This window comes from Amia ocellicauda, unplaced genomic scaffold, assembly GCF_036373705.1.
Source record: "Amia ocellicauda isolate fAmiCal2 unplaced genomic scaffold, fAmiCal2.hap1 HAP1_SCAFFOLD_33, whole genome shotgun sequence".
Lineage (NCBI taxonomy): Eukaryota > Metazoa > Chordata > Actinopteri > Amiiformes > Amiidae > Amia > Amia ocellicauda.
The window spans coordinates 208,671-227,930 of record NW_027102898.1 but is presented as its reverse complement, the minus strand read 5'-3'; the positions used below and the strand labels follow the sequence as shown (position 1 = coordinate 227,930).

General features: G+C 40.6%; 2 non-coding genes and 3 pseudogenes across 2 annotated transcripts; all 5 read left to right on the top strand.

The window, feature by feature from the left end:
- The first annotated feature begins 133 nt into the window (after positions 1-133).
- Positions 134-252, top strand: LOC136731821 (uncharacterized; annotated as a pseudogene).
- Positions 253-467: 215 nt separating this feature from the next.
- LOC136731311 (uncharacterized) lies at positions 468-586 on the top strand (annotated as a pseudogene).
- Positions 587-802: 216 nt separating this feature from the next.
- On the top strand, positions 803-921 carry LOC136731478 (5S ribosomal RNA). The gene has a single exon (XR_010809549.1). It is a non-coding gene; the product is annotated as a 5S ribosomal RNA (ribosomal RNA).
- Positions 922-1,146: 225 nt separating this feature from the next.
- On the top strand, positions 1,147-1,265 carry LOC136731237 (uncharacterized; annotated as a pseudogene).
- A 7,785-nt stretch (positions 1,266-9,050) lies between these two features.
- On the top strand, positions 9,051-9,165 carry LOC136731578 (U5 spliceosomal RNA). The gene has a single exon (XR_010809572.1). It is a non-coding gene; the product is annotated as a U5 spliceosomal RNA (small nuclear RNA).
- The last annotated feature ends 10,095 nt before the right edge of the window (positions 9,166-19,260 follow it).

Sequence of the window (19,260 nt, the reverse complement as noted above, 5' to 3'; positions counted from 1 at the left end):
TACCCGGCAACTTTCTAACACCCTTTGCTGCACTGATATTTTTCCCTCCATTTTTCTTTTTTCTCTTTTTTTTGCTGGAAGGTCCGTCAATACCCGCCAGCCTTTAAGAGACATCAGGCAGCCAGGCTTCTCGGTTTGCGGCCACACCGTCCTGAACGCGCCCGATCTCGTCAGATCTCGGAAGCTAAACGGGACAGGGCCTGGTTAGTGCTTGAATGGGTGACCTCCTGGAAATACCAGCTGCTGCAAGCTTTTTACGTCTACTGGGTAACTTCATCGTAGCTCTTAATACTCTCTTTCTGTCTGGAGGAGATATAATTGAAGAATTGTACACGTACCCGGCTACTTTCAACACCCTTTGCTGCACTGATATTTTTCCCTCCATTTTTCTTTTTTCTTTTTTTTTTGCTGGAAGTTCCGTCAATACCCTCCAGCCTTTAAGAGACATCATGCAGCCAGGCCTCTTGGTTTGCGGCCACACCGTCCTGAACGCGCCCGATCTCGTCATATCTCAGATTCTAAACAGGGCAGGGCCTGGTCAGTACTTGGATGGGTGACCTCCTGGAAATACCAGGTGCTGCGAGCTTTTTACGTCTCCTGGGTAACTTCATCGTAGCTCTTAATACTCTCTTTCAGTCTGGAGGAGATATAATTGAAGAATTGTACACGTACCCGGCTAATTTCAACACCCATTGCTGCACTAATATTTTTCCCTCCATTTTTCTTTTTTCTTTTTTTTTTTGCTGGAAGTTCCGTCAATACCCTCCAGCCTTTAAGACACATCATGCAGCCTGGCGTCTCGGCTTGCGGCCACACCGTCCTGAACGCGCCCGATCTCGTCAGATCTCGGAAGCTAAACGGGGCAGGACCTGGTCAGTACTTGGATGGGTGACCTCCAGGAAATACCTGGTGCTGCAAGCTTTTACGTCTCCTGGGTAACTTTATCGTAGCTCTTAATACTCTCTATCTGTCTGGAGGAGATATAATTGAAGTATTGTACACGTACCCAGCTACTGTCAACACCCTTTGCTGCACTGATATTTTTCCATCCATTTTTCTTTTTTTTTTTTTTTCTTTTTTTTTTCTGCTGGAATTTCCGTCAATACCCTCCAGCCTTTTAGAGACATCATGCAGCCAGGCCTCTTGGCTTGTGGCCACACCGTCCTGAACTTGCCCGATCTCGTCAGACCTTGGAAACTAAATGGGCCAGGGCCTGGTTAGTACTTGGATGGGTGACCTCCAGGAAATACCAGGTGATGCAAGCTTTTTACGTCTCCTGGGTAACTTCATCGTAGCTCTTAATACTCTTTATCTGTCTGGTGGAGATATAATTGAAGTATTGTACACTTTGTCTTAGGGACAGTCTGGCTAGCAGTGACTGAGTGGTTGACAGACGACAAGCAACGGAATGTACGTGCTCTGTGATGTCATAGCAGTCAGCTGAGAGAGGCTCGTGATGTCATCGCTGAGCTGTCTGTCTGTCTGTCTGTCTCTCTCTCTCTCTTTCTCTCTCTCTCTCTCTCTCTCTTCCTCTCAATTCAATTCATTTGTATTGTCAAAGCAATTGGACATGCATACATACATACATACATATACACTCACCTAAAGGATTATTAGGAACACCTGTTCAAATTCTCATTAATGCAATTATCTAACCAACCAATCACATGGCAGTTGCTTCAATGCATTTAGGGGTGTGGTCCTGGTCAAGACAATCTCCTGAACTCCAAACTGAATGTCTGAATGGGAAAGAAAGGTGATTTAAGCAATTTTGAGCGTGGCATGGTTGTTGGTGCCAGACGGGCCGGTCTGAGTATTTCACAATCTGCTCAGTTACTGGGATTTTCACGCACAACCATTTCTAGGGTTTACAAAGAATGGTGTGAAAAGGGAAAAACATCCAGTATGCGGCAGTCCTGTGGGCAAAAATGCCTTGTTGATGCTAGAGCTCAGAGGAGAATGGGCCGACTGATTCAAGCTGATAGAAGAGCAACTTTGACTGAAATAACCACTCGTTACAACCGAGGTATGCAGCAAAGCATTTGTGAAGCCACAACGCGTACAACCTTGAGGCGGATGGGCTACAACAGCAGAAGACCCCACCGGGTACCACTCATCTCCACTACAAATAGGAAAAAGAGGCTACAATTTGCACAAGCTCACCAAAATTGGACAGTTGAAGACTGGAAAAATGTTGCCTGGTCTGATGAGTCTCGATTTCTGTTGAGACATTCAGATGGTAGAGTCAGAATTTGGCGTAAACAGAATGAGAACATGGATCCATCATGCCTTGTTACCACTGTGCAGGCTGGTGGTGGTGGTGTAATGGTGTAGGGAATGTTTTCTTGGCACACTTTAGGCCCCTTAGTGCCAATTGGGCATCGTTTAAATGCCACGGCCTACCTGAGCATTGTTTCTGACCATGTCCATCCCTTTATGACCACCATGTACCCATCCTCTGATGGCTACTTCCAGCAGGATAATGCACCATGTCACAAAGGTCGAATCATTTCAAATTGGTTTCTTGAACATGACAATGAGTTCACTGTACTAAACTGGCCCCCACAGTCACCAGATCTCAACCCAATAGAGCATCTTTGGGATGTGGTGGAACGGGAGCTTCGTGCCCTGGATGTGCATCCCACAATTCTCCATCAACTGCAAGATGCTATCCTATCAATATGGGCCAACATTTCTAAAGAATGCTTTCAGCACCTTGTTGAATCAATGCCACGTAGAATTAAGGCAGTTCTGAAGGCGAAAGGGGGTCAAACACAGTATTAGTATGGTGTTCCTAATAATCCTTTAGGTGAGTGTATATATATATATATATATATATATATATATATATACATACATACATACATCCATACATGCTAGAAAGTCATTACTATGTTATCTTAAAGGCTAACTAAGCAGAACATATATCATTATAGAACAGAGTTCATAGGTCAACACATGGTTTTAGGGAACAGGCACGTAGGTCATACCGTTTGACATTGTCTCCAAGGTTCTCATCGTAAATAACAAACAGAAATCAAACTATCTTCTGGGCTGACCTTCTAGCTTGACCGTATCTTTCTTAAGTATACAAGAGAGAAAAACAGGTGTAAGAAAATAATTTCTAATTTTCCTTCTACACATATATACATACATACATACATATGTAGCGTTATGTTGGGTGTATTTGGATAAGAGCATTTGGGCTCTGAGCTGAAGCACTGTTCTAAAGAAGACCTCTCCCCCCCCAAAGTTATCAGATTTCCTTAGCTCATCAGCTTGGAACTGGTTTGCATCAAAGTGACAGTTTTGGGGAGGATGGCACCGAGAAGAGGCCAAATAGTTTGGAATTCTGCTATGAGATGTCTGGAGAAAGGGGCCTGTAGGTGATAAAAACTCTTTGAAGTGGATGAGAGCCGAAATCCCGACATAGAGCTACGAACCCAGGCCAACCGGCATTTCCAAAAGATGGCATGGATTGACATCAGTCATAAATAAAGCCTCCCTCCAATAGGACACTGGGGGCTGAAACCGAAATCCAATCTCAAGAACTCAGGGACCAATCACCTACTGATCTGACAGACTATAAGGAACAGCGGACAGTCTTTCTCTCTCTCTCTCTCTCACCTGAACCAGAAACTCGCTGCCACAGCTCAACCTGTAGCTCTGTTGCCAGAACCGGAATCAGAAACCAACCAAGTCTTTGCCGGCAACAGAAGAGTTAAACTGGGAGAAGGAGATTGAGCGAAGAATTATTTTAAAGGACTTTATTAAATAAATAACTTTACAGACCCACCTGATCAGTGGAGTTTTACAGCTGGACAATTGACTAAGTCGACTGAATACGAAAGTGTCAGTCACTTAAATAGCTATTTGAGTCTTAAGAAACTTGACCCTTGGAACAAACAGGGCCCTGCTTTCCTCAAAGACTTCGTCTTCAAGTAACTACGGTGGAACCCTGCTTACAAAGAAGATTTTGTGCACAACCTTGGAGCCTTCAAACCAATGGAAAATCTGTTTGGAAAAGACTCTACATTCGCGAAACCCCAACTTCCAGGTGCATCGACTGAGTGGAAGTTCTTGGACAAAGCCGAACCGGACTGCCTTTGTTCCAAACCACACGGACCTCGTGCCGTGTGCTGTTATCTGAGCCCGAAGCCAGAGAGGCCTCTTTGCGACGAAGTTCACATAAGTTTAACAGTTTGGAGTTTGTGATTCATGACATTTGAGAAATCAATTACAAATGTTAATCTGTGATTCATAACTCTAGAATGTGTAATATCATTTAGTTTTCTTAAATATAAATGTGTGTTGCATTAAACTGTTTTGTTGATAATTTTAGAAATAAAATCTGTCAACGCCGAGAAATATCTTCTCATTCCTGTTTAACTGTTTAGTCTGAAATTGACACAAGTTAATAGACATTAGATTATTGGTGGCCCTGCCTATCCTTAATCATTGAATAATAATCAGTTAAGGGAAATTGTGGTAACAAATAGGATCTTTCTCGGCACCTAAACGTAAATGAGACTGATATATATATAACGAGAAGTTACCTGACATAAATACTAACCTGCGTAGTTATTGAATGTCTGACTAACAATACTAATGAGAGACTCACCTTCGTCTTACTAACCGGTATTGTAGTCAATGTGTTTATAACCTTTTTTGTTTAACGATTTGTTAAACGGAATGTACGTGCTCTGTGCTGTCATAGCAGTAAGCTGAGAGAGGCTCGTCATGTCATCGCTGAGCTGGCTGGCTGGCTGGCTGGCTCTCTGTGTGTGTGTGTGTGTGTGTGTGTGTGTGTGTGTGTGTGTCTCTCTGTCTGTCTGTCTGTCTGTCTCTCTCTCTCTCTCTTACTCTCTCTCTCTCCCTCTCAATTCAATTCATTTGTATTGTCAAAGCAATTGGACATGCATACATACATACATACATATATATGGAAAATAAACAATACGTGTACATCTCTTTCTGCATTAGTGGTGCCCTCACAGATGTGCAAGTTACATGACAGACAGACAGACAGACACACACACACTTTCACACACAGACAGACAGACACAGACACACACAGACACACACACACATACTTTGACAGACAGACAGACAGACACACGCATATTATGGGTCTTTGTTGGGTAGTGAAATGGGTAGCATCAGTCGCAGTGTGGGTAATGTCAGGGAGCCAATCATAGTCCCCGTTATTTGCATATCGTGGCGCAAAGCATTCTGGGAAAAGCAACTAAACACGTTTAGTCATGTATTTGTCCATAGTTTACACATGAGATGAAAGAGACAGTATGACGTGTTGAGCACCTGGGATTCCTCATGTGTATGTGAGGGGCAGAGGAACCGGATCCCAAGTGTGCGTCCCAGGTGCTATAGGTTTCAAAGCATGCAGGGGAATAAGCACCCCACCCTGACACCTATAGAAGACTGGATAGGGAGATATAAATAGCAATGGGGAGAGTCTTGTACTTGGTGTGGCTCTATCCATATAGTGGGGCCAGCAGCCACTTAGCAGGTGCAGCAATAGAAGCTCAGCCTGGGGAGACTGGATTTAGCATTTCCTCTCCATTTTGATAACTATCCATAATCATTTCTGCAAAATACTTCTATGATACCTATGTATGTTTTTTACTTGTACTATATTATACTATCAAGTATCAGTGTACACATACAATGTGACCTGTTACATTAATACAGAAGCCACGGAAGGCCAGATCACTAATAGCCACTGTCCCCTGATATTACACTTTTTTACAATCACTTTGGCACTCATTTCAGAACCTTGATGTCATTTTTCAAAACTCTAGACACTAAACTCACACCCGATGATCAAAATGCACATTTTTCAAAACTCTAACACTTTTTTACAATTGCTTGGATACAATACACATCAACCTCAGATCATTTGTTCATTGAACTAAAATGACACAACTTAACATCAAAGTATTACCATTTCAAAATGCAATTCACACATTACATCTGAGATCACTGTCTATTCATTTCATTACAAAGATCTAACTATCAATTGATACAGCTGCTCAAAATGATAAGTGACTGTTGCATTACTCTTAATGCATAATTTTATGGAAACTGACAAACAATATTCCATGTTTCGATCATGAAAGTTTCAGGATAATGAGATCCATTGACATCAATAAACGAGGAGCATGAACCAGTTGGACTACATTATCTATGGATGTAATATTTCATCATCATTCATCATCATGTAGCACTTTTCCACACCATGTTTGCAGTGTGGAAGGAAAGTTAGAAATTCTTTCTCTAATACCTGTTTTTCTCTCTTGTATACTTAAGAAAGATAAGGTCAAGCTAGAAGGTCAGGCCAGAAGGTAGTTTGATTTCTGCTTGTTATTTACGATGAGAATCTTGGAGACAATGTCAAACAGTATGATTGAAGTGCCTGCTCCCTAATCCATGTGTTGATCTATGAACTCTGTCCTATAATGATATAAATTCTGCTTAGCTAACTTTTAAGATAACATAGTAATGACTTTCTGATTATAACCAGCTCTTTGATTTTTGTGTATAAAAGCTCTGACTGTTAAAATGAAGGCAGAGCGACTTTGGGATCTACTTGAGTCACTGTTCCTCTCCACGCTGCGTGTATTAAAGGCATTGCAACTAACGCTCCAACCTGGTTGAAGATGATTGTTCTTCCACATCAGATTTGATATTACTGTATGTATGCAGGCCCTTGTAATTGCTTTTCCAATACTGCCAACTGGTTATTGATGATTGATTTCACATTGTGGTACGAGTATCGAGTGAAATGAGTGCTATCCACCCCAGCAACACAGTGATAACATGGAGCCGGCAAGTCATCCAGGTCACAATAGAGGTCAAGCAGTGGGAGGAGGAAGACGTGGTGGTCAAAGGAATGGAAGGGGACATGCACCCCTTCTGAGAGGTGGTCGTGGGCCTCGTCATAGAGGAGGGCTTAGGCCTCACCAGAGAGGCAGCCATGGGCCTCATTTGAGAGGTGTTGGGGGAACGTGGTAGAGGACAAGGCCACGGACCAGACAGCGGCAGCAACAGCAAATAGTGTCCAGTGAAATCCGAGAAATAGTTGTAGAGCATGTTGTAAATCATGGCATGACCATGACTGAGGCAGCTACAATGATTCAATCAAACCTCAGAATCAACTCAGGATCAACTGTGGCCTCAATCATCAGAAATTTCCGTACTGAGAAGCGGCAAGTCTTCAGCATGCACTAAACATTAGGCTACTCTCAATTGTCAAATGACTGTATACTGCATACCAATGTGTAGCACAGAGTATAGTGTGCCTTTTGAAAGAAATGCAGACAGAGTGAAGCAGCTGATGACTGAGTATGTTCAGGTATGTTCAGTTTCAAGATGCCTCTTGTGAAAAATGGTTGTGAGAACCTGAACCTGAACACAGGGCTGATGGAAATTTAGAAGTACAGTAATCAATCCTTTGTTTTGCTTTTTACACTAAGCCAGGTGAGGAACACTGCAGTTGACATTTTACTGTAGTTTTGTTCTTTTTTGTAGCTAATTATTGTTGCATGGATTCAAAGAAACCTATGGTGTGATTTGATTGTATTGCATCAATACATTTCAGATTTTGTTCAATGATTCCACTGTGTCTGTAGTATTCTCTCTACTAGTCCTTTTACAGTGATGTATTTATGTGTAGTACCATAATGAAACATGTATCACATATTTTGTACTACAATATTTAATGATTGTACGAACAACTACACAGTGAAACTATCGGTATCTTCTGTGTGGGTGATCTAAATAAATGTTACTATGGTATTTCATGATAAATGAATTATTTGAACCAACAAGTCTGCAAGTGCAAGGTTTCTTTAAAGATATGAATGCACAATGCAATGTTTTGAACATTGGACAGCCTGTGTTACAAGTGATGACCGTTTTGAGTTTTGTGTCTAGAGTTTTGAAAAATGACATCAAGGTTCTGAAATTAGTGACAAAGTGATTGTAAAAAACTGTATATTCATCCTATTTAATGTGCTCTTTTAAAATGTACTTTTCTTTTTTATGTTGCCATTTCTGTTCTACCAATGTTTCAGTTGTTAGCCAAAGATTGACAGAGTACATCTCATACACACAGGCCAGACAGCAAGGATTTCTTTTTGAAATTCAATTACAAATGCTGCATGAACTCATCAATACGATTAGAGCTCCTGAAAGCAATATAACTAACTCACTCTACAGCATCTCATTAGCAGTGAAAAGAAACCAAGAAAGTTGGGACAGTCGACTGTTTACCACTATGTAACATCACCTTTTCTTTTAATAACACTTATTAAGCACTTGGGCACTGAAGGCACCTCTTGGTTAAGTTTAGCAAGCGGGATTTCCCCCCATTCATCCATTATGCATTTCCTCAGCTGCGCAACTGCACAGGGCCTTCGTTGTCTTCATTTGCACTTCATAGTGCGCCACACATTCTCAATTCGGAGACAGGTCAGGACTGCAGGCAGGCCATGCTAGCACCCGCACTCTCTGCCTACGCAACCATGCGCTTGTAATCTGGGCAGAATGTGGTTTGGCGTTATCCTGCTGAAAAATGCAGGGACGTCCCTGGAAAAGACGATGTCTGGATGGCAGCATATGTTGCTCCAAAATGTGTACATCTCTTTCTGCAAAAATGGTGCCCTCACAGATGTGCGAGTTACATGACAGACAGACACTCATACACACTGTCACACCCACACACACACACACACTTTCACAGACAGACACACGCACACACACTCACTTTCACACAGAGACAGACACACAAACACAGAGACAGACACACACACTTACAGACACACACACACACACACTCACTTTCACACAGAGACACACAAACACATACACTTTCACACAGACACACACACACATACATACATACATATATAAGGAAAAGAAACAATACATTTAAAAATCACAAAAAGATGTAATAAAGTACAGAAAATCTAAATGTAATAAAATGTGATCTTTAATACATACAAATATGTATGGCTGGTCGGATGCGTCTTGGACTCGGGTTCCTCTTCATTACGTATAATGCTTTTGCCTTTTGCTATAGCTTTCCGTGGAGGGGATCGTGGGTGAGTTTGTACCATTCTTGGGAGGCTCTGCCTTGTTGGGGCGGAGCTGTGATCCAGGTGAACAGCAGATCGGACATAGGTGGGCATGTGGGCGGAGGAGGAAGGCCGGTCAAGCAAATAAGCTTGCTAAGGTACGCAGCAGCAGCAAGCAGCCCCACCATCCAGTCAGCCAGCCAGTCTGGCTGGCAGTGACTGAGTGGTTGACAGACGGCAAGCAACGGAATGTACGTGCTCTGTGATGTCATAGGAGTCACCTGAGAGAGATGTTTGTGATGTCATCGCTGAGCTGGCTGGCTCTGTGTGTCTTGCTGGCTGTGTGTGTGTGTGTGAGAGAGAGAGAGACTTTTTGACTTTTATCAGACTTCATTGCCTGTTTGCAACACGCAATAATTCATACAAAAGAAAATAAATAAATAAATAAAAAATAGTGTTCCCCTTTGTTTGTCTCCCCCCAACAAGCATTAACTCCGCCACTGATCTGTACACTTTTAAAGAAAGCAACCCAATACACACAACAAAACAACCATCAAATACTAAACCCTATAAATGAATTACATAATAAAAACCAACTCCCCGTCATACAATTCACAAAGGGCATCATTAATACACCAGACCTGTTCAAAACTCTCCAAATCATTCATCAGCCTGTAATAGTTAAACTCTAGTCTGACTCTGCACTTGACCAGCATGGCAAACACTCTCACTGCATCCTCACTGCCCTCCCCACACACTCTGTTCTTCCTAGTCTTATAGACGGCCATTTTAGCCTGGCCCAGCAAGAAGTTTACCAGCTGGTCCACATGTTTGGTCTTTCTGGTGTATCGCGCCCCTAAAATAAAAACCTTTGTGTTAAAAATCAGGTTAAGATCAGTAAAAAGACGAGTTAAAAGACTAAAAATGGGTGACAACCGAGAGCAAGTGCTGAAACAGTGAAACACGGTCTCTCTCTGAGCACAGAATGGGCAGGCGTCGGACACAGCAGGGTTAAGAACAGTAATAAAAGAATTGACAGCAATAATGGTGTGTAACACCCTCCACTGCAGATTGCCAGCTCTCTTATTGAGGGGGGCTTGTACAGGCTTCTCCAGGCGGGCGCAGTGTCTTCCCCCAGCCCCAGCCTGTAAAGTAATTTTAGGAATCACAAAGAAACAGTTGAAAGTGCTAAATAAGTATTTTGATGCACCATATTAATTTAGGAAATTTACATGTTGTTTTTCATCAGCTTCTGTATCTGATGGCTCCACATCACTGGCTGGATTGACAGCAACGACACTCTAAAAAAAGAAGTGTTAAGTTTGAGCATTCAGGACTTGTTTTGAAGATCCTGAATATCACTGGTCCACAATTTATCTGTGAAACTATGGGTTAATCTCCATATACAAAATACCTTTCACACACACTTTAAATTTACAACTAAATTCACATGTTGATGTCTTTCGTCAGCTTCTGTATTTGATGGCTCAATATAACTGGTTGCATTAACAGCAACGGCACACTACAAGAAAATAACATTATATTTAAACATTCAGGACTGGTTTAGCATCACCTCGAATATCCCTAGCCCTTGAGGTCGATTGTTATTGTGGTCTTCAAGACCAGTGCTTCTCAACCTTAGTCCTGGAGGAGGCCCACTGTCTGCTGATTTTCATTACAACAACATTGTAGGTTATATCAGTGACTGTGGTCCTAAAGTACCCCTATGCCTGCTGTTTTTTTTCCAGTTGAGCTCTTAATTACCTAATTGGCTTAACTGAAACCATTTAACCCTTTTCCCAGGTCTTTGGTTGTTGATGAGTTACAAAGAGCTGGATTGTGGCCCGCCATGACTGGAAGTGAAGAACACTCACTCTAGGCCTTTAACTTAATGTTCATATGTAGGGGCCTATCCATCTGATTTGTTTTTGCACATTTATTAACAGAAAAATTGATGGTATGTGAAATCATCTGAGCTGAAAAATATAATGTTCCACCAATAATAAAATAAATGTATTAATTAAAATTATAGAGATAATAGAATGTTCACAGATTATTAGTTCAGAAAACAAAATATTTTTTTATATCTTAAATAGAATTAACACTCAAATCAGTTGTAGGGTAAACAAGGTCTATTTTTTGGATTGATTTTATAATTATACATGTATGGCTGCATGAAGCTTACCTGAGAATCTGATATTTTAGTAACTTTGTTGCTTCTTGTTGGGTAGTCCACGTTTGCCGCCGTTCTTTTTCTGTAAATGTAAATCAAAAGGCAATAATTACATACTGTAATTAAAATACAAAAAGTATAAACATTGTATTATTATTTTTTTATCCTGTTTCTCCATCTCGATGCTGTTCTTTTTGGAATTGCATATCTAGGTTTACTTAAATACTGTTTATAAGATTGTAAACTCATCATCCAAATTTCTTCATTTGCCAAACTTTATGTAGTGCGCTTGCAGTTTCAGAAGAAGAAAAAAAACTGTAACAGATGGGATATGTAGTACTTTATACTCGAGTGGTCTATGCGATTACACCCTGTTGGTGTTATTAAGAACGCCAAGTACCAGAATGCAGAGCGGGACTGTTTTTTGTGCCGTGACTTGTCGGGGGAAAAACGCGCAGAAAAAACGGACGAGAAGGTGAAGGTAGTATGGCGGTGATGCACGCGTTGGTGAAGTGGGAAAGCGGGGTCGACAAAGACTCTTACAGCGTGATTCCCACTGCTTGCTTTCGCAATTTTGATTTATTCAGCATTGCTGATGATGACGAAGAGACGACTCGAAACTTCAGAGCAGAGTGGAGAGACACGAACAAACCTCCAAAAGGTGGATGGCCTGTCCATGAAGCGCAGATCATTATGACTGGTAACAATGTTTATTTAAAAAAAAAAAACATTAAAGTCTTTACATGCTATTTGATATATACAATCACAGTATATTTGAAATGAATGTTTAAGTTTTTAATGTGTTGTACTTCTAACATACTCTTATAACATGGTAGGTGGTGGTGAGGGCGCTAAAAACTCGTCATACTTGACTGGCATTTGTAAGAACGATTTATTGTGTGTTGTGCTTTACAATAAAATCCCCCAAATCACAAAATAAATTAAACCAGATATAATTTAACTTCAGTTTTGATTCAGTGTTGGCTGTTCATCTTAATTTGTATGGTCAAAGCACAGTATTTTTATGACAAATAAATATAATCCCCAAATATCTGTGGACATAATGCAGGGTTTTATTTATTTTATTTTTATTTTAGGAAAAGAAGGCGAACTAAGAAGAAAACTTAATGACCTAACAAAAATGCCCTGTCCTAAAATGAAGAGAGTACCTAAACCAAACAAAAAACTTCAAATTTCAGATGATAGTGACCTTGATGAACCACAGTTACCGGTGAGATAATTACTGCAAATATTAAATAAATGTATTGCAGGATTGTTTTATTTAAATCATTTTCATATATATATATATATATATTCATTTTAAACTCTTTTCCTCTCTGAATACAGCACAAAATAAGAAAGAAAACCGATGGAGCTTCAAGAATTAGATCCCGTCATATTCTACAGACATTTAAAGAGTCCAGTGAAGTTGAGCTACAGCAAAAAGTTAAGCAGCTCGAAAAGGAAAACACTTAAAAAGACCTTACCTTGATAAATGTTATTCTTCAGTAATTTAGATTCCAGAGTAATGTATTATAGTTGATCATACTGAAGTAATCTAGAACCACAATACAGACTCTTAATGTGCACTGTCTAATAGTTTAATAATACTGATTATTAAATAAAGTTTTTCAACATAACTTCATAATCCTACATTAATGACTATATGCATTACATTAGACCTGGTAATTCTTGTATTTTATCTCTTTTATTTTTTTGTAGCTAATGTTAATGACCCACAAAAAGGTCAGTTTGCCAATAACATAGAGCAAGTCTCTCAAGTATAATTGCAGGCATTGATGGTTTTGTTTTCACTTTGTATTAAATATATTACTAGAAATGATTATCATTTAATACTAAGGTTTTTTTCTCCAGAGATTCCAGACCTTTTGGACAATCTGAAAAAAATTGTAACAAAAGCCACATTTATCAGCAATGAAGACAAAAGTGTGTCACCATCAAGTGGTTCTGACAGCCCCACAGCAAATTGTTCTGAATCTGACAAAGAATCACCAAAACAGGTATAACACTCTTGGTCTACAATATTACAAAGACAAGGTAAAAATATATATATTGAAAACAAATATTGGTTGTAAACAATCTAATGATGCTACATTATCAGTTATATTCATAGTTATAGTTGATAATAAGAATGTAATTGAATTATGGGTGTCACAGATTCACTGACTTTATTATGTCTGTAAATTAATAAACTTAGAATTGAGACATACTGTGGTCTTTAATAACACATTTCTGTAACAAAATCACAGCCTTACTGATAATGTATTCCACTTAACATAATATAAGAATAGTTTGGGGATAAACTTGTTTTTTATTTACCATTGTCTTTTAGGTGGAAATATTCCCAGGCACTGGAGTTTACATTGACAAACTGTCCTGGATCCTTGCAGAGAGGTGCAGCACGAATACGTCATATGCAAGAACCCTGACGGTTGCTGTCTTTGACTTTCCAACATTACTAAAGAGCAATCTTCGTGGTGGTGGCAGCAAGAGAGATCCAACTTCGGAGACATTAAGATCCTCATTGATGTTATTGAGGATCATATACAGCTGCCTTCGGAAGGACACGACGTGTTTCAGTTGCGGGGCTTTGCAGCCCAGCGGGACCCTCTTAATGCCGGACATCAGCTGCCCGAGCCGGTGCGGATGAACGGAGGGACGTTAGACAGCGTTACCTTCCGGGCAGGAGCAGCGAGCGGCAACACCGGGGTGAAAGTGTCGTCTAACACTGTGCCATTAGCCACTAGCTGATTGAGCAGATCAGTGGTTTTTAAGAAGATAACAATGGCAGCAGACTTGATATTTTCACACCCTGCTACCTCCCCAACCGCTAACACACACTGCTCTAGGGGGCAGAACTGCACCGGAGCGATCTTGACTCCATGGCGTCGGGTCAGTTTTTCAAAAGACGCATTCAGGGGGTCCGACCCCCCGACCCGGGAAGAACTACCGGTACTCCCCCCTCCCCTCCCCTGTTCCCCCACAATAAGAAAAGCACTGAAAACAGAAGACAAAATAAACAAACTGAAAAAAGTAAAGCAACAAAAAAACGCAGCCAAAGGACAGAGCTCTCAGCAGCACTCCCGCTCACTGCAGACCCCTCCCACACACTCCCAGCTGAGAGAGAGAGAGAGAGAGAGAGAGAGAGAGAGAGAGAGAGAGTTAGTGTCTGTCTGTCTCTCTCTCTCTGTAGATGCATCATAGGGAACATATGTAACAATCTCTCTTTTTGTTTACCAAAAATGAGAATGAACGTATTTCAAGTGGGTGTTGCCTTGGTTGGAAACGTTTTAAGATTATTTATGAAGTGTAAAGTGGATTTGTCTCAGTTCTCCGTAGTTTTCAATGTATGTGCCATTCAGTAGCGTTCATGTTACAGATGTGCCCTATGCAGTGGTAGGGTCAATAAAATGTCAGTAAAACTTTATTTTAGCAATTATGGAGGGGAAGAACTGCAAATAGCGGGTCCCCACTAATTATCTAATTTACCAACAACGTTTAAAATTAGGTCTTGCGAAGCTGCCAAATAATGCTGTATAATCGTATGTGTCTTCATACACCGGCTGCTATAGTCTGATAGCTTTGATTATATATACATATTTTCTCGTGAACCACAAATGCTATTTGCTTGATTTTTACAGAGTATGTTATAAATACCATTGTTATGAAGCCTGACAAATTGTATGCTGTAATTATGAATATTTTCAAATCATTTGTTTGTTTTTCCTAACATGTTACAAATGTTCCCTATGTGAAAGATGCATTATATCTTAATAACGTCTAAACAATTAAAGATATACAGATTATTATTTTCGGTAAAGTTATAACACATTGCTATTAACTATGTGTGTCAGTAAAAGTTTAAAAAATCCTAATAATTTTTTATTGATCCTGCAAAATAGGTGTTTAGGGAACATTTGTAACATTAGGGTTACGATTTGCCATAGACGCGGAATGAGTTTGATTGTGATGTTAAATGGGGTTTAAAGACGCAGTCGCCTCGGTGCTGATTACTATTGCTGTGTTTCTCCACTTCTACTCCATGCTTGGGAACGCCCACATCCAGTGACGTCAAAACCGGTGGAAAAGCGGGCCGGTTCAAAAAAGATCAGCTGGATCCCAGGCCGAGCAGCAGCTCCGGCTCCAGCACCGGCACCATGTCGCTGGAAAAGCGCTAAGTGAGCTCACAGTGAGCTCAGTGTAATGTCTGCTCTGGTGAGCTCACAGTGTGACCTAGTCGTGAGTTCACGTCTTCACTGGGTAGTCCATGACAACTTAATTGACTCAATTCTTGGGCTTAATTGGTCAAAATGACCATTGGTTGAAGGTACTCAGGGACTGATGTGTAGAGAGACTTATTAAACCTGCAGGATTGTGGTTTTCCCAGAACAGAATTAACCAGTGTAGCGTTATGTTGGGTGTATTCTGATAAGAGCATTTTAGCTCTGAGCTGAAGCACTGATCTAAAGAAGACCTCTCCCCCCCAAATTTATCAGATTTCCTTAACTCATCAGCATGTGAACTGGTTTACATCAAAGTGACAGTCTTGGGAGGATGGCACCGAGAATGGGCCAAATAGCTTGGAATCCCTGCTGTGAGATGTCTGGGGAAGGGGGCCTGTAGGAAATAAAAACTCTTTGAAATGGACGAGAGCCGAAATCCCGACACAGAGCTACGAACCCTTGCCAACCGGCATTTCCAAAAGATGGCATGGATTGACATCAGTCATAAATCAAGCCCCCCTCCAATAGGACACTGGGGGCTGAAGCCGAAATCCAATCTCACAAACTAAAGAACCAATCACCTATTGATCTGACAGGCGTATAAAGGGTAACGCACGGCATCTCTCTCTCTCTCTCACCTAAACCAGTAACTCGCTGCCACAGCTCAACTTGTATCTCTGTTGCCAGAACCGGAACCATAAACCAACTAAGTCTTTACCAGCAACAGAAGGGTTAAACTGGGAGAAGGAGATTGAGCCGTACGAATAATTATTTTAAAGGACTTTATTAAATAAAGAACTTTAAAGACTGCGCTGCCCGCCTGTGCCCAGCCATCCAGCTGGACAATTGACTAAGTCGACTGAATACGAAAGTCATTTAAATAGCTATTTGAGTCTTAAGAAACTTGACCCTTGGAACGAACAGGGCCCTGCTTTCCTCAAAGACTTTGTCTTCAAGTAACTACGGTGGAACCCTGCTTACAAAGAAGATTTTGTGCACAACCTTGGAGCCTTCAAACCAGTGGAAAATCTGTTTGGAAAAGACTCTACATTCGCGAAACCCCAACTTCCAGGTGCATCGACTGAGTGGAAGTTCTTGGACAAAGCCGAACCGGACTGCCTTTGTTCCAAACCACACAGACCTCGTGCCGTGTGCTGTTATCTGAGCCCGAAGCCAGAGAGGCCTCTCTGTGACGAAGTTCACATAAGTTTAACAGTTTGGAGTTTGTGATTCATGACATTTGAGAAATCAATTAGAAATGTTAATCTGTGATTCATAACTCTAGAATGTGTAATATCATTTAGTTTTCTTAAATATAAATGTGTGTTGCATTCAACTGTTTTGTTGATAATTTTAGAAATAAAATCTGTCAACGCCGAGAAATATCTTCTCATTCCTGTTTAACTGTTTAGTCTGAAATTGACACAAGTTAATAGACACCAGATTATAGGTGGCCCTGCCTATCCTTAATCATTGAATAATAATCAGTTAAGGGAAATTGTGGTAACAAGTAATGATAGGATCTTTCTCTCCACCTAAACGTTAATGAGACTGATATATATATAACGAGAAGTTACCTGACATAAATACTAACCTGCGTAGTTATTGAATGTCTGACTAACAATACTAATGAGAGACTCACCTTCGTCTTACTAACCGGTATTGTAGTCAATGTGTTTATAACCTTTTTTGTTTAATGATTTGTGTGTTATCATATGCGATCCCATGGTCTTTGATTTGGTCACGGAAGTGATTTGTCTTTGATTTGTTGATCTAGAGTTGAATTTTAATTAGTTTTTCCCTTTTGTATAATTAGTGTAGTGCTACATTTAGTCTTTGTTTTTGAATAAATTTGACAATTTATATCTTTGGAATTGGTGTCTGCGTCCAATTATTACAGAAATTGAGTTCTACAAGATTCCAGGATTCGTGATAAGGTGATACTATAAATTCACTTCTTTAATTGAATTTTATAAGTGTACCTTACGCTACACCTTTGACCACCACGTCTTCCTCCTCCCACTGCTTGACCTCTATTGTGACCTGGATCACCTGTCGGCTCCATGTTATCGCTGTGTTGTTGAGGTGGATAGCACGCATTTCACTCGATACTCGTACCACAATGTGAAATCAATCATCAATAACCAGTTGGCAGTATTGGAAAAGCAATTACAAGGGCCTGCATACATACAGTAATGTCAAATCTGATGTGGAAGAACAATTCCTTTATCCCTCTGTTCTCCACCAGGGTTGTGCTGATCGCCTCGATTGGCAAGTTTGCAGTGTGAGGAGTGGATCCATGTCGTCGTTCCTAGGCACTTCACAGCTGTGTGGGTGGTCAGGAGCACCTGGTAGGGCCCTGTCCACCTGGGCTGTTGGGAGGACTTTCTCTTGTGTGCTTTGATATACACAGTCATCTTGCTGGAAGGGGTGGTAAACCTGCTGGGATGGTTCAGTCTGGGCGGCTTTCATCTGTGAATGGACAGCTTCGAAAGCACGTGTTAGTCCCATACAAAAAGACAACATAGCATCATCCATCAAGTGGATGTCCATTTCCCTTACAGACAATGGAGGAGTGATGGAGAGTCTCATAAGTCATCCCATAATAATCTCACACGGAGAAAGACCTGTTTTTCTCAATTTGCTGACGATTTCATTGTCATTAGGACTATAGGAAGGGGATCTGGACGTTTGAGTCCTGTTTGTTTGCATATATTAGACAGCTTATTCTTTAATATCCCATTTTGTTTCTCCACTGCTCCAGCTGACTGAGCCTGATGGGGCAGTGAAAATGTTGTTTACCTCGCAGGGCTTTGCATAGTTCCTGCACTATTGTCCCAGTGAAGTGAGTGTTCCTATCACTGGAAATTTCCCTGGAATGCGAAATCTACATATAACATCCCTTAACTGTATTTTTGCTACTTTTACTACTTCAGCCTTCCTACGGGATAGGCTTCAACCCATTTAGAACACCTATATATTATTACAAGTATATATTCATATCCACAACATTTAAGCTTTTGAACACAATCTATTTGCATATTGCAGGATTATGAGCTTGACAAATGTGGCAAGTTCTACAATATTGCTAAGCTGTTACTATAAAACCTGGGGCAAACCAATTTAAAAGACTGATGCACACATCCCCCCTTTGCCCGTGTGGCCAACACCATGCGCCACATGGGCAAACCAGGGAAAGAGTGCCTGTGAGGCAACCAATGCATTAGCAAATGTTTGAGCTCTCTTATGGAAGGTGCAGTGGCCAGTTGCAATTTCCTGGAGCTTTTACAGGGCATCTCAAATTAAATTTCATCCAGCCCCAGGTCATAAAAGTCAAACCCTAGTTACGACATACATAACACATACATTTTGTTGCTTCAAAGAGAATACAAAAGTCAGCAAAACATTCTTTTTTACAAATTCAGTTTGTAAACTGTATTGTACATATATTTGTTGCGTTTTGATTTATAAACATTATACATTGTACAAATCTTAAGTGAAGGGCAATGGACTGATTCTGACTTCATGGCTGTCATTCTATTCATTTGAATAATGTGACATCTCCACTAATAGTACATTATAAATTAAACTATCAATAGAAGAATATGTGCTACTGCGGACGTCATCTGAGCAGTTTCACAATATATTGTAGATTCCTATAATCTGGAAAACCTTTAATTATAGTATTTTAACTTATTTCTCCACTGAGTCAAGCATCACTTCAGCGTAGTGGACCTCAGCATTGGTC